At 45.7% G+C, this 12,500-nt stretch overlaps 1 non-coding gene and 1 pseudogene across 1 annotated transcript in view; both read right to left on the minus strand.

Annotated features, from left to right (window-relative positions):
• Positions 1 to 693, minus strand: part of LOC135077363 (small subunit ribosomal RNA) — a 1,903-nt gene extending 1,210 nt beyond the window's left edge. The window contains exon 1 of the ribosomal RNA XR_010258448.1: positions 1 to 693. This exon is cut by the window's left edge and continues 1,210 nt beyond it. This is a non-coding gene — a ribosomal RNA (small subunit ribosomal RNA).
• A 5,323-nt stretch (positions 694 to 6,016) lies between these two features.
• LOC135077444 (large subunit ribosomal RNA) overlaps positions 6,017 to 12,500 on the minus strand; it is a 9,061-nt pseudogene continuing 2,577 nt past the window's right edge.

The raw sequence follows: 12,500 nt of genomic DNA on the forward strand, positions 1-12,500 counted from the left end.
CGCGGATGCGGTGCACCGACAGCGCGGCGCACAAATGCAACTACGAGCTTTTTAACCGCAACAATTTTAGTATACGCTATTGGAGCTGGAATTACCGCGGCTGCTGGCACCAGACTTGCCCTCCAATTGTTCCTCGTTAAAATATTTAAAGTGTACTCATTCCGATTACGAGGCCTCGTAAGAGTCCCGTATCGTTATTTTTCGTCACTACCTCCCCGTGCCGGGAGTGGGTAATTTGCGCGCCTGCTGCCTTCCTTGGATGTGGTAGCCGTTTCTCAGGCTCCCTCTCCGGAATCGAACCCTGATTCCCCGTTACCCGTGACAACCATGGTAGTCGCAGAAACTACCATCGAAAGTTGATAAGGCAGACATTTGAAAGATGCGTCGCCGGTGCTGGACCGTGCGATCGGCAAAAGTTATCCAGATTCATCAAAATTAACGACTTCGAACGCGAGGCCCTCCGTCGATTGGTTTTGATCTAATAAAAGCACTCGTCCCATCACTGGTCAGAGTTCTGATTGCATGTATTAGCTCTAGAATTACCACAGTTATCCAAGTAACTGAGTAAGATCTAAGGAACCAAAACTGATATATTGAGCCATTCGCGGTATCGCCCTAATACGGCTTGCACTGAGACATGCATGGCTTAATCTTTGAGACAAGCATATAACTACTGGCAGGATCAACCAGGGAGCTTACACATATTATTATACATATGATAGCTCTCGTTAAAGAATATTAACGAAGAGTGTGTTTGGTGTCTATAGCCCAATTCGACGTTTGACCGACCGAACTGGGCTTGACTACTGTGTACACTGTTCGCAGTTACAACGTGTGTCGTGAGGCGAGTCTTTGCAACACTCTATAAATTAATATAGAATGCTAGAAAAACACACCCACATAGCGCTCACAGAGGCGCCCACACTGAACGTTCGCATAGACATAACATTCATTCATCACATTTTATAATAAAATCTAACAAATTTCGTATCATGAACGATATGTCAGCCCGGTGTTGGAAAAACCACCCTACCTCTCACGATTTGTCGACACCATCACTACAGAGACATATACATCATTGAAATGTTTGCGTGTTGTGAGTGTGTGCTATAGAATACATAAAAATATACACATATATTTGATACGCTGATGTAAACGCTAAAAAGCCATCATCGCCCTTATGTAAGGTTAATGTGGCGGGAAGCGTTACAACGAAGCGTATTAAAAAGTGGCCAGTCGAAGCGCGTATGCAAAAGCACAGATAACTGCACATAGCGCGGACACATTGCCCGAGTGAGACAGATCTTTATTACGAATTCGATCATACAACCCATCCGTAGATCTACAAAGTTTAACAAGCGTCCAATGAGCCACACACTAAGTCCCGTCAATCTCATTGAACATCCGAAACCTCAGACGCCAACAGAGTGTACATACAGAGTGAAAAAGTTAAAGTTTCATCAACTCTTTCACCACTTTGCTTTAAAACACAACTTATAAACGCACCGATCCGTCGTACGCAGAGTGTGCTGCGCGCGCGCATCATGTTTATAATACATTTGAGCGTGCGCGCGCGCTCTGCGCACGGCGGTCGCTGTGTTACTGATCTCGCTCGGCCGGACGCCGCCGACGTCGCGTTTGTCTGTACACTCTCTCGGTTCTCGAGTGGAAGCCGCGAATGGAAAAGAAACATTTTTAACGCTATGCTCGTACGCTGCTGCGCACGCGCAGCTTTAAATGCTAAGTGTAAAAAAAAAAAAAAAAAAAAAAAAAAAAAAAAAAAAAAAAAAAAAAAAAAAAAAAAATTAAAGTGACACACCCCCTATATGTATAACCAGATAATTAATAATTAAAAAAAAAGTTAGGTTAGATTAGGTTAGGTTAGGTTAGGTTAGGTTAGATTAGATGATCCTTTTTTTTTTTTTATTAAAAAGATGATACAGAAAAAAAAAAATTGATTGCGATTAAAGTGTTAAAAGCGACACCCCATAAATCACGAAATAGGAAAATTAATAATATTAATAACACATAAATACAATAAAATAATTAATTAAAAAAAAAAAACTTTCGTATTAAGAACAAAAAATATTAAATTATTTTTGTTAATTCGAAATTATTATTATAAATCACGACTTTTTTTTAATAAAGAAATTAAGATTTTTAGTTGTATTGATACATTTTTTCCTATTTCGTGATTTGTTGGAAAAACAAACAAAAAAACTAATTGATGTATATGATTAATATTCAAAACTATTCAAAACTTTAACTAATAAATATATACCATAGTGGGTGTATAAAATTAGGCCTTTTAAAAAGTTAAGTACATAATTAAATTTTGTTAAATACCCAATTATAAATAAACAACAGTTGCACTTAAAATGTTTGAGTGTGTTATGTAATTATGCAATTTTATATTAATATATAAATCAAACTAATTTGTAATCCCTGAAATTACTTAAAACTTTTGAAGACCTAAAATTATAATTAATAACGTCGTTTTGCACCAAGTTTTTAAGACATTTGTCTAGAATAGACAAAATGTACAACACTATCGGTACCTGAAGTCTGATTAGATTTTTAATTACACGGAATTTTGACATTTTAGAAGTGTTGTCAACATTAAAACATATCCACTAATAAAAAATGGAGAGCATTTCCACAAATTAAAAAATAAACCTTCAAAGAATTTAAGGTTTCAATTTAAAAATGTACTGATCCTTTTAAAATGCTTATTTGAGTTTTTATTATCATATTTTTGAAGTTACAATAAAATTAAGGACATTATTTTTCTATTACTGGACTCGCTGGCCAATATCCATAGGTTACAAACCTTTTTTTATGTAAATCTTTGTTAGTAAAATCTTCGTTTCATAAAATAGCTAATTTAACAAGATGCCAATTTTATAATCCAAGTTGATTATGATGACGACAATGATGATTGATGATCATCTAAATATATAAAAGGAGAAACTGACTGACTGACTGACAGATCAACGCACAGCCTAAACGGCTAAACGTAGGCACTTGAAATTTGGAAGGGACGTAGCTTAGGTACCGTAGAGGTGCACTAAGAAAGGAATTTCCGAAATTCCCACGGGAAAAACGGGATTCACGCGTACGAAGTCGCGGGCGGCCGCTAGTCAATATATATTTTCGTTTATGATATTAATATTATTTTTAAACTAATAATTATTATTATTATGTTGTTTTACTGTGTTAAAAACGCGTTATTTTTTCTATTCAATCTCTAAAATGTACATAATAATTAGTGTACATTGAATTCACAAAACAAACAATAACAATCATACTTGTTAGTTGTACTTGATGTAATTCAGTTTCATATTTTTATTACCTTTATTCCAACAATTCAAAGCAAAAAGAGGTTTAATACATCTGAATTGCCAAAAAACGAATTAAAAATCAAGACTGTAGTGGTGATAATATAATTTTATTATTGCAATGATTACTGAAAAGTGTGTTATGTAAGTACCCAAATTATTGCACAGTAAATTATATTATTATTACTATTAGGTATGATTTAAATTCAATTTTGTGTGAAGATTGAGACAAGGACATAATATTTCCGCGCCCGGGCGACACCTGTCGGGAACCGACCGAACTTCACTGTCCGCTGACGTGGGTGCCATTAGCGCGAGGTGCGCTATTATCCCAATAGATGGCGCTTTAGCAACATTTCTCGGGTAGTGACGTGTAACAGTCGATAGTGAATAAAGAGTTAAATTATGTATAAATTTAATAATAACACAACACACAGAATCATTCATTATTATGCAAGTATACGTATGTAGTGAAAATAAATACCAACAACAGTATAATCTATTGCTTATATACATACAGTAACATTATTTAATTTTATCGTTAATTTATCAACTAATTATAGACATCGACATTTTTTACATTTTTAAAACATTTATTAATTTGATGATAATAATAATAATATTATTATTTTTTGATATTCATAATAATACAAATAAAATAATATCGATACTCGAATCTACAGAATGTTATGCTACATCACTACCCAAGAAATACTGCTAAAGCGCCATCTATTGAAACAATTGCGCACCTCTCGCTAGTGGCAGGCACCCACGTAATTTCTTCACACACGCCAGCGGTTCGATAGGTGTCGCTCGTGTACGAAAAATATTATATTTATTTTCTACACAACGAAATTTTATAAAAATTAGTAATAATTTATATGTTACGGTAAATATGATAAATGTGAAAATTATGAATAATCGCCGGTTATTATGAATAATTACCTCATGATTTGGTAAATGTGATGATTAATATGAGATCATTTATGTGTGTATAAACTAAATATGGCAAAGTAATGTTATGCAAAAAAACATTCCAAACTCATTTTGCCAAATTATATTTAATATATGATATCAAAATGTGAGGCTGCACATGAGCGCTGTACACGAGCCGGTGTTCTCTCTTTTATGGTATTTGTTAGTATTAAGGTTACATTATGTAATAATCACTGATAAATGTGATTAATTTATCACTTTTACCAAGCCTGTCGGTAATTATTCATAACGACCGGCGATTATTCATAATTTTCAATTTATCACATTAACCGTAACATATACTACGAATTTGAGTAGTGAAATAAATGCATAAATAAATATTTTACTTTTAAATTATCGTTCATTATTTTAATTATTTATTAAATGTAATATAAAAAAGAAAAAATAATATATTGTATTCAATGTCATCTATTTTCAATTTTTACATTTTTTAAAATTTTATTTATGTCATAAAAAAAAAACATTATAATCATTATTCATTTTTAAAAAAAGTAGCTGCACAAAAAAACATCGGCATCATTCATCAATCAAACGACAATCGCGACGCGACCAACCAGCGACCTCCGTTTGCGCGCGAAGCCTAATTTATTTACAACTCCGCTGACCAGGTCAATGTATTTTTTTGTTTTTGCATTTGGAATAACCTAAAAATCAAACCAAACCTAACCTAACCTAACTTTTCAAAACCTAACTTTTTAGAACGTAACTTTTTTGAAAACCTACCTTTTGAAAACCTAACCTTATGAAACCCAACTTTTTGATAACCTAACTTTTGAGAACCTAAATATATGAAATCCAACTTTTTGAAAACCTAACTTTTGATAACCTAACTTTTGAAAACCTAACTTTTGAAAACCTAACCTTTGAAAACCTAACTTTATGAAATCCAACTTTTTGAAAACCTAACTTTTGAAAACCTAACTTTTGATAACGTAACTTTTGAAAACCTAACTTTTGAAAACCTAACTTTTGAAAACCTAACTTTTGATAACCTAACTTTATGAAATCCAACTTTTTGAAAACCTAACTTTTGATAACCTAACTTCTGAAAAGCTAACTTTATGAAATCCAACTTTTTGAAAACCTAACTTTTGAAAACCTAACTTTATGAAATCCAACTTTTTGAAAACCTAACTTTTGAAAACCTAACTTTTCATAACCTAACTTTTGAAAACCTAACTTTTCATAACCTAACTTTTGAAAACGTAACTTTTTGGAAAAACTAATATTTTGTTGGTTTTGGATTTTGGGGCAGTGAGTGAGTAAAAGGTTGCAAAGCTGAAAAAAAAAAACTTAAAGGAACCCACGTACGTTTTCTAAAAATAAATAAATACAATAACATACCGATTTTGTGTTGAATCCTCTAGTTGAAGGCGCCGTTTATATGATTGGACGAATTCAACTATGTACCTGTGAACAAAAGAAAATAAAAATAGGTATGGTTTATAATATATTTTAGTTTTTTATAAACTAAAAAAAAACATACAAGAAGACAAATTTTAACTGATTCGTTATTTAAGTCTAACAAAATTTAAACGAATGTTCAAATTTTGTTAGACTTAAATAACGAAAATTAAAACGACTGATCGTGGAACCTGCACTGAATGAATGAATGAATGGTAAACGTTTAAACGAATGTTCACATTTTGTTAAATTAAAAAAAAGAAAACGATCGTCCTCGGACGAATCACCTGGCGTAGGGCTGAGTCTCAACAGATCGCAGCACGACGCTGCTCTACCGAGCACAACACCCCGCCAGGAACGTAAGTCGTCTACAGACTATTCCGAGCCCCGACATCGAACTGAGGTAAATTCGAACCTTCAGAGCCATGGTGCACGTGTTAAACCGACCGCACCGATCTCTGCGATTCAAATGGGCTTCGACGTCGCACCTTACGATGTAAAGCGCGACTAGTAAAGTCACATTGTTTAGAGCCTCCCGACTCTCGGGGCTCCACAGTGAGCATATCCTTGCCGGATTCGGCTAGGCTGGCTTCGGCCTTAGAGGCGTTCAGGCATAATCCCGCGGATGGTAGCTTCGCACCACCGGCCGCTCGGCCGAGTGCATGAACCAAATGTCCGAAACTGCGGTTCCTCTCGTACTGAGCAGTATTACTATCGCAACGACAACGCCATCAGTAGGGTAAAACTAACCTGTCTCACGACGGTCTAAACCCAGCTCACGTTCCCTTTTGATGGGTGAACAATCCAACGCTTGGCGAATTTTGCTTCGCAATGATAGGAAGAGCCGACATCGAAGGATCAAAAAGCAACGTCGCTATGAACGCTTGGCTGCCACAAGCCAGTTATCCCTGTGGTAACTTTTCTGGCACCTCTTGCTAAAAACTCTTTATACTAAAGGATCGATAGGCCGTGCTTTCGCAGTCCCTATGCGTACTGAACATCTGGATCAAGCCAGCTTTTGCCCTTTTGCTCCACGCGAGGTTTCTGTCCTCGCTGAGCTGGCCTTAGGACACCTGCGTTATTCTTTGACAGATGTACCGCCCCAGTCAAACTCCCCGCCTGGCAGTGTCCTCGAACCGGATCACGCGGGAGTTTAAACGGTGACGAGCGTTGCCGCCACGCCACCACTCTGCACGCTTGGAACGAAACACCGTGCGCCCGCCGAGTAAATCGACCGCGCACCGCTTCCGCCCAACCGAGTAAGTAATGAAACAATGAAAGTAGTGGTTTTTCAGCGACGACCGCCGAAACGATCTCCCACTTATGCTACACCTCTCATGTCTCCTTACAATGCCAGACTAGAGTCAAGCTCAACAGGGTCTTCTTTCCCCGCTGATTCTCCCAAGCCCGTTCCCTTGGCTGTGGTTTCGCTAGATAGTAGATAGGGACAAATCCCACCACCACCCATGGCCATACCAACCTCGCGGTTATTGTGGCCGAATCTTGAGAGATGCGCGCGGAATTGCGGCTGCCTACGGCAGATTGCACTCCACCGCGCGCAATTCTTGACTCTCTACAAGTTCTTTAATCTTTGTCCATTTGTCCCTTGCCACTCTCCCCCTTCTGGGGCATGGACTCTACTAGCACGTTGGCACTATCCGGTGCCTGGCCGCTAGGCGTCTGTCCGTTCCGCCTCCTGTGCCACGCGTGCGCGAAACATCGCAGCCGCGCGAAGTTCGCCTCCGAGCTGACAAGATCGGGGTACCACGCAGGACCGTAACCCTCCGAGAGCGCTATCCCACTCAGCATCTCCCACCGCAGGTCTTCATACAGAGGACAGTACCACAGAACGTGGTGTCTGTCCTCCTCACTCTCGCCGCACTCACACATACTCCCCTCACGCAGCTTCATGTCGCTCAGCCTTTTATTGAAGCACCCGTGTCCAGTGAGTATCTGCGAGGTCACATAGTCCGGTTGGACCCAGCGCATGCTGAGCCTACCAGCCACCTCCGGGAAGAACTGATAGAGCTCACGACCTTTGGTCTCCTGCTCCCAACGCTGCTGCCAAAATACGATCACCGAATCCCGTATATCGCGTTTTCGACTGCTCATCTCGTCCAGGGTCGCGAGCTGGCGCGTCCTCAGTACAGCCGTCCGTCCAGCATACTCCACCTCGAGGTCGGCGGGCAACACTCCGGCCAAGACCGGGAGCGCGGCCGTGCTGACAGACCGGTAGGCCTTCGTCAGCAGCACGAGTGCCGGCCTCTGCCCCCTCAGGACAATCCCACCTACCGACTGGACTTTGACCCGCTCAAACCAACACGCCGCAGCATACACAAGCGTGGCAACGAACGTTCCCTGGTAGAGAATGCGCAGACCGGGGTATCGAATGCCCCAGGAGGACGCAGACACACGCGAAACCTTCCCGAAGCATTTGGCTGCGCGCTCTACAATGTCCTGTGCATGCTGCGTGAACAAAAGACCCGAATCGATCACCACGCCGAGCACTGTTCCTGAGCTCACCTGTCGGATCGAGGCGCCATCAAGTTTGATGATTGGGGGCCTCTGGAATTTCCCCCTGATTGTCATCATGGACGACTTGGCAGGAGAGAATCCCAGTCGGTTCCGGGCTCCCCAATCAGACGCGATGTTAAGGGCCTCTGTGGCCTTCGACTCGATGCTGGCTCTCGATTGCGCCTCAATCAAAATGGTGACGTCATCGGCGTACGCCACCATGCTCACCCCCTCCGGCATCGGCGATCTCAACAGGTCGTCCAACAGAACGTTCCACAACGTTGGTCCAAGCACAGAACCCTGCGGACACCCCATGGTGGAAACTTTCCACAACTCCCGGCTGCCGACGGTTAAGCCAACCCGGCGTCCGGAGAAGTATCCCGCCAACATCCGATAGACATTGGGCGGGCATCCCCCTCTTTTCGCCTTCAGCATCACCATCGGCCACCAGGCGTTGTCGAACGCACCCGAGATGTCAAGAAACACAGCTTGGACGTACTTCGCTGTGGACGCCCTGGCCGTGTCGGTAATCGCGTCGATCGCAGTCACTGTCGACTTACCTCTGGTGAAGCCATGCTGGCAGTCCGACATCCCGCTAGAGATCTGAGGCGCGCAGTGTAACATTACACGCTCAAGCAGTTTACCCAAGATCGAGAGAAGCGTAATTGGTCGGTACGCCTTGGGGTCGGTGAGGGGCTTGTCATTACCTTTTGGCAGCACGAGCAGTCGACCGTCCTTCCACACATCCGGAAACACACCTTCCTCCACACACTTGGCGTACACCAGGTGGAACTCCACCGATGCAGCCTTCCAGACATGCGTCAACATTCTTGCGGTCACTCCATCCAGTCCCGGTGCGGTGTTGGGCAATTGCTTAACCATGATTCGCAGATACTCAAGGGACGGAGGAGACGCGTCTGGGCCAGAGGGGACCAGGGCAGCCGAGATCCGCACCTGTTTGTGGTACTCTGTGTCCTTAGACGGATCGTCGTCCGGGCACAGAGCATACACAAGGCCGTGCATGGCTTCGTCCACAGTCCCCGCAAAGCCTTCGGCGAACTTCGTGCCGTTGATTACGTTCGAGGGCGGACGCTTCCTGCCACTCGCCACACGGTAGGCCAGACCCCACGGGTCCTCGTTGCCGGACTCGGCAAGCCCCCGGAAGAACGCGAGCTCCGTCTCCTCCTTTCTCCTTCTATATCGCGCTCTACTCGCATGAAACTCCTCTCGTGCAATCTCCTCCGCCCTGCCCCCTCTCTTCCTGAGCCTCTGCCACGCACGGCGTGAAGCGCCGTTTGCCTTCCTGAGATCGTCTAGTTCAGGCGTCCACCATTCATAACCCACGTCCCGGCTCTTCCTCTTTATACCGAGGGTTTGATGCGCAGCGCGGACAATCACGTTAGTGAAGCGCCTGCTAACCAAGGACGCAGGCTCCCTCATATCCAGATATCCCATTCGCTCATGGATAGCACTCTCGAAGCGGTCCCAATTGACACCCCGATCCCGAAATCTCGGAGGCTCCTCGCCTGGCTCTGCGCGCTCTGAAGTGGTATTACGTGTGGAGGATCGGCCAACTCTGAACGTGATAAGGCGATGGTCACTAGTGCTGGCCCCCACATGGACTTTCCAATCCGTGACTGTGACGTTTCTGGTGGAGAGTGTCACGTCCACGCTTGATTCCCCGTTCGCAGTACTAAAGGTCGCCGGTTGGTCAGGGGTGTTGACTACGACGAGGTCGTGTCCCAAGATGAAGTCCTCAACCGACGACCTACGATGGTCAGCCACTCTGCCTCGCCCAGTGGTTTGGTCCGGCCTGCTGTGCCACAACGGTGAGTGGGCATTGGCGTCGACTCCCACTATGATGCGCTTACCCGCCAACGCGTCGAAGACCCGCTCAAGGTGGTAGATGTGCGGGTCGATCTCCTCGCCATACTTAAAATACGCTGAGACGACGTACAAATCGGCCTCGTGGATGTACGCCACCGTGCAGCGGTCGTTCGTCAGGTGCTGGAGTACCGCGATGGAGAGATGGGACCCGGCCACGAAGACGCCCGCCTGGGACGAGAGGCCGCGCTGGAGGACAAGCTCGGACTGCGAGTACTGTTCTTGGACTAGAACAGCGTCCAATCCGAGCTCCTGCGACAGCGCGGGGAGTTCGTCAGTGGCGAGCGCCGCGCCGGCCAGGTTCAGCTGGCCCAAGGTCCACGCATCAAAGAGCGTAGCGGGTGGCCGCTACGCTACGCTGCTCCGCAAAGACCCTGGCGGGGCACTCCCGCGCACCGGTTGCGTGTGTCGCTGCGTCCTTCTTGCCGAATTTGTGGCAGGTGGCGCACCGCTGCACCGTCTCCTTGCACGCTGCTGAAGCGTGCCCGCTACCTCCGCACGACGCGCATACCACGTCCGTCGCCCTGCAGTACTTCTCTGGGTGGCCGTACTGGTGGCACTTGTGGCAGCACGTCACCGTCAAGAAGTCATTGACGTAGGCCACGTCCCAGCCTACGTACACCCGATCCAACTCGCAAAGGAGTAACCTGCAGGCCGGGGAGCACTCAAGGACCACTGCTGTGGTCCCACTTCCCCGGCGGCTCTTTTTAAAGACTCCTTTGCACTCCTTGGTGAAACGCTCGAGGGGCCAGCCGTCCTTGCTCGCGACATTCTGCTCGTGAAGAGCCTCCACGAACTCCTTGAGGTCCGGGTCACCGGTGATGGAGGACACCACCACGAGGGGCAGCCGCTGCTTAGGCTCCGTCACCCGCAGAGAAGCTGGGATTGCTTCTTTGAAGCGCCTGGCCGACTCGGGGGATGTGGTCTGGATGACCACACCCGCGTTGCCTACCTTCCGCAAGCGATCGATCTGTACATTGATTCTGCGCGGGTCGACGGCCCTCTTCAGCTCCGCCTTGGTGTCTTCAGCAGTCTTTAGGGTCTCGGAAGCTGAATCTGCCGGGTACACCGCGATCACTGGGCCCTTAGCCGCTGGTATTGGTATCTGGCCTGTCCTGCTGCGTACCATCTCGCTGAAGGTCGGCTGGCGGCTGCTGGGCTGAAAGGAAGTCGCTGCTGCTGCTGGCGCTGCTGCGCCCTGAGTTGCCTTCAGGAGCTCGTTCTCCGCTTCCTTATGCTGTAACTTGGCGTCCTTCAGTTTAAGAGCCGCCTCTGCCTCCAGCATACGCAAGTCCATAATACCTGCTGCCGCCAGTACCTCCTGTCCGTAGCCAGAAATGGCGTTCACCTCAGCCTTGTTGAGCTTGCTGCCTCCGCTAGTGACCACCGCCATGATGCTCTTGATCATCAAATGAACCCGCTCGTACAGTTCTGCTGGGGTCGCGCTCGACAGCTGCACGTCGGCTTGTGGCTGCTGCTGCTGCGGTGCCGCTGGCGCGGGCGCGGGCGCTGACACCGACGGCCGGACCGACGGAGTCGGCGGCGCCGATGTGAGCAGCCCCGCCACTGGGGGAGCTCTCCTCCTAAGGTCAGCCGAGGCCGACACCTTACTGATGCGCTGCTGCTCGTCCGGTGACGTCAGTGACCGCTTCTCGGCCGCAATGGGGATCGGCGAGGACCGCTGCGGCGGGCTCCTGCCGATGCTCGGCCGAGAGGCGAAGGCCGACAAGTCATCGTCGTCCGGCGCCGACATGATGCACCTAGTCTACTAAGACTATGCAAGTGTTCAACTTTTGGATGCAGCAAAACAAAACAAAAAAGTTCAAGCGAATGTTCCCTTTTTGAGAACCACAAGCACAGAAAAAGTTAAAGCGCAATAACAAGCGAATGTTCTAATTTTTAAAAAGTCTAAAAGCGCAAAGCCAAAGCCGAAAGCGCGTTTAAATGTTCGCGCCCCGTCTCAAGACGCGCGAGGCCGCACGACGGCGGACCTCGCGTGAAACGGAACGTTTGCCACTAATAAAACTAAATGTCAATGTCAGTGTCAGTGTCAAACGTCACTGTCACTGTCACCCAAACGTCAAATCACACAACTGTCAGAGCGGTGGCGCTAGTGTCGCAATAAATGTCTAACACACACAGGTGGCGCTAGCAGCGCAAATAAAAATAAAAAGTCAAAACACAAAAAGTCAAAAAGTCAGCACAGATGGCGCTAGCAGCGCACCAACCGTCAAACCTGTCACTGTCAGTGTCAACTGTCAGTGTCAACTGTCAGCTGTCAACTGTCAGTGTCAAGTCCCCCGCGTGGTTGTACGTTGAGGTTATGCACGTGCAAAGCACGCCACCACGTGCTCACAAAACTAA

This window comes from Ostrinia nubilalis, chromosome 1 (assembly GCF_963855985.1).
Source record: "Ostrinia nubilalis chromosome 1, ilOstNubi1.1, whole genome shotgun sequence".
Taxonomy (NCBI): domain Eukaryota; kingdom Metazoa; phylum Arthropoda; class Insecta; order Lepidoptera; family Crambidae; genus Ostrinia; species Ostrinia nubilalis.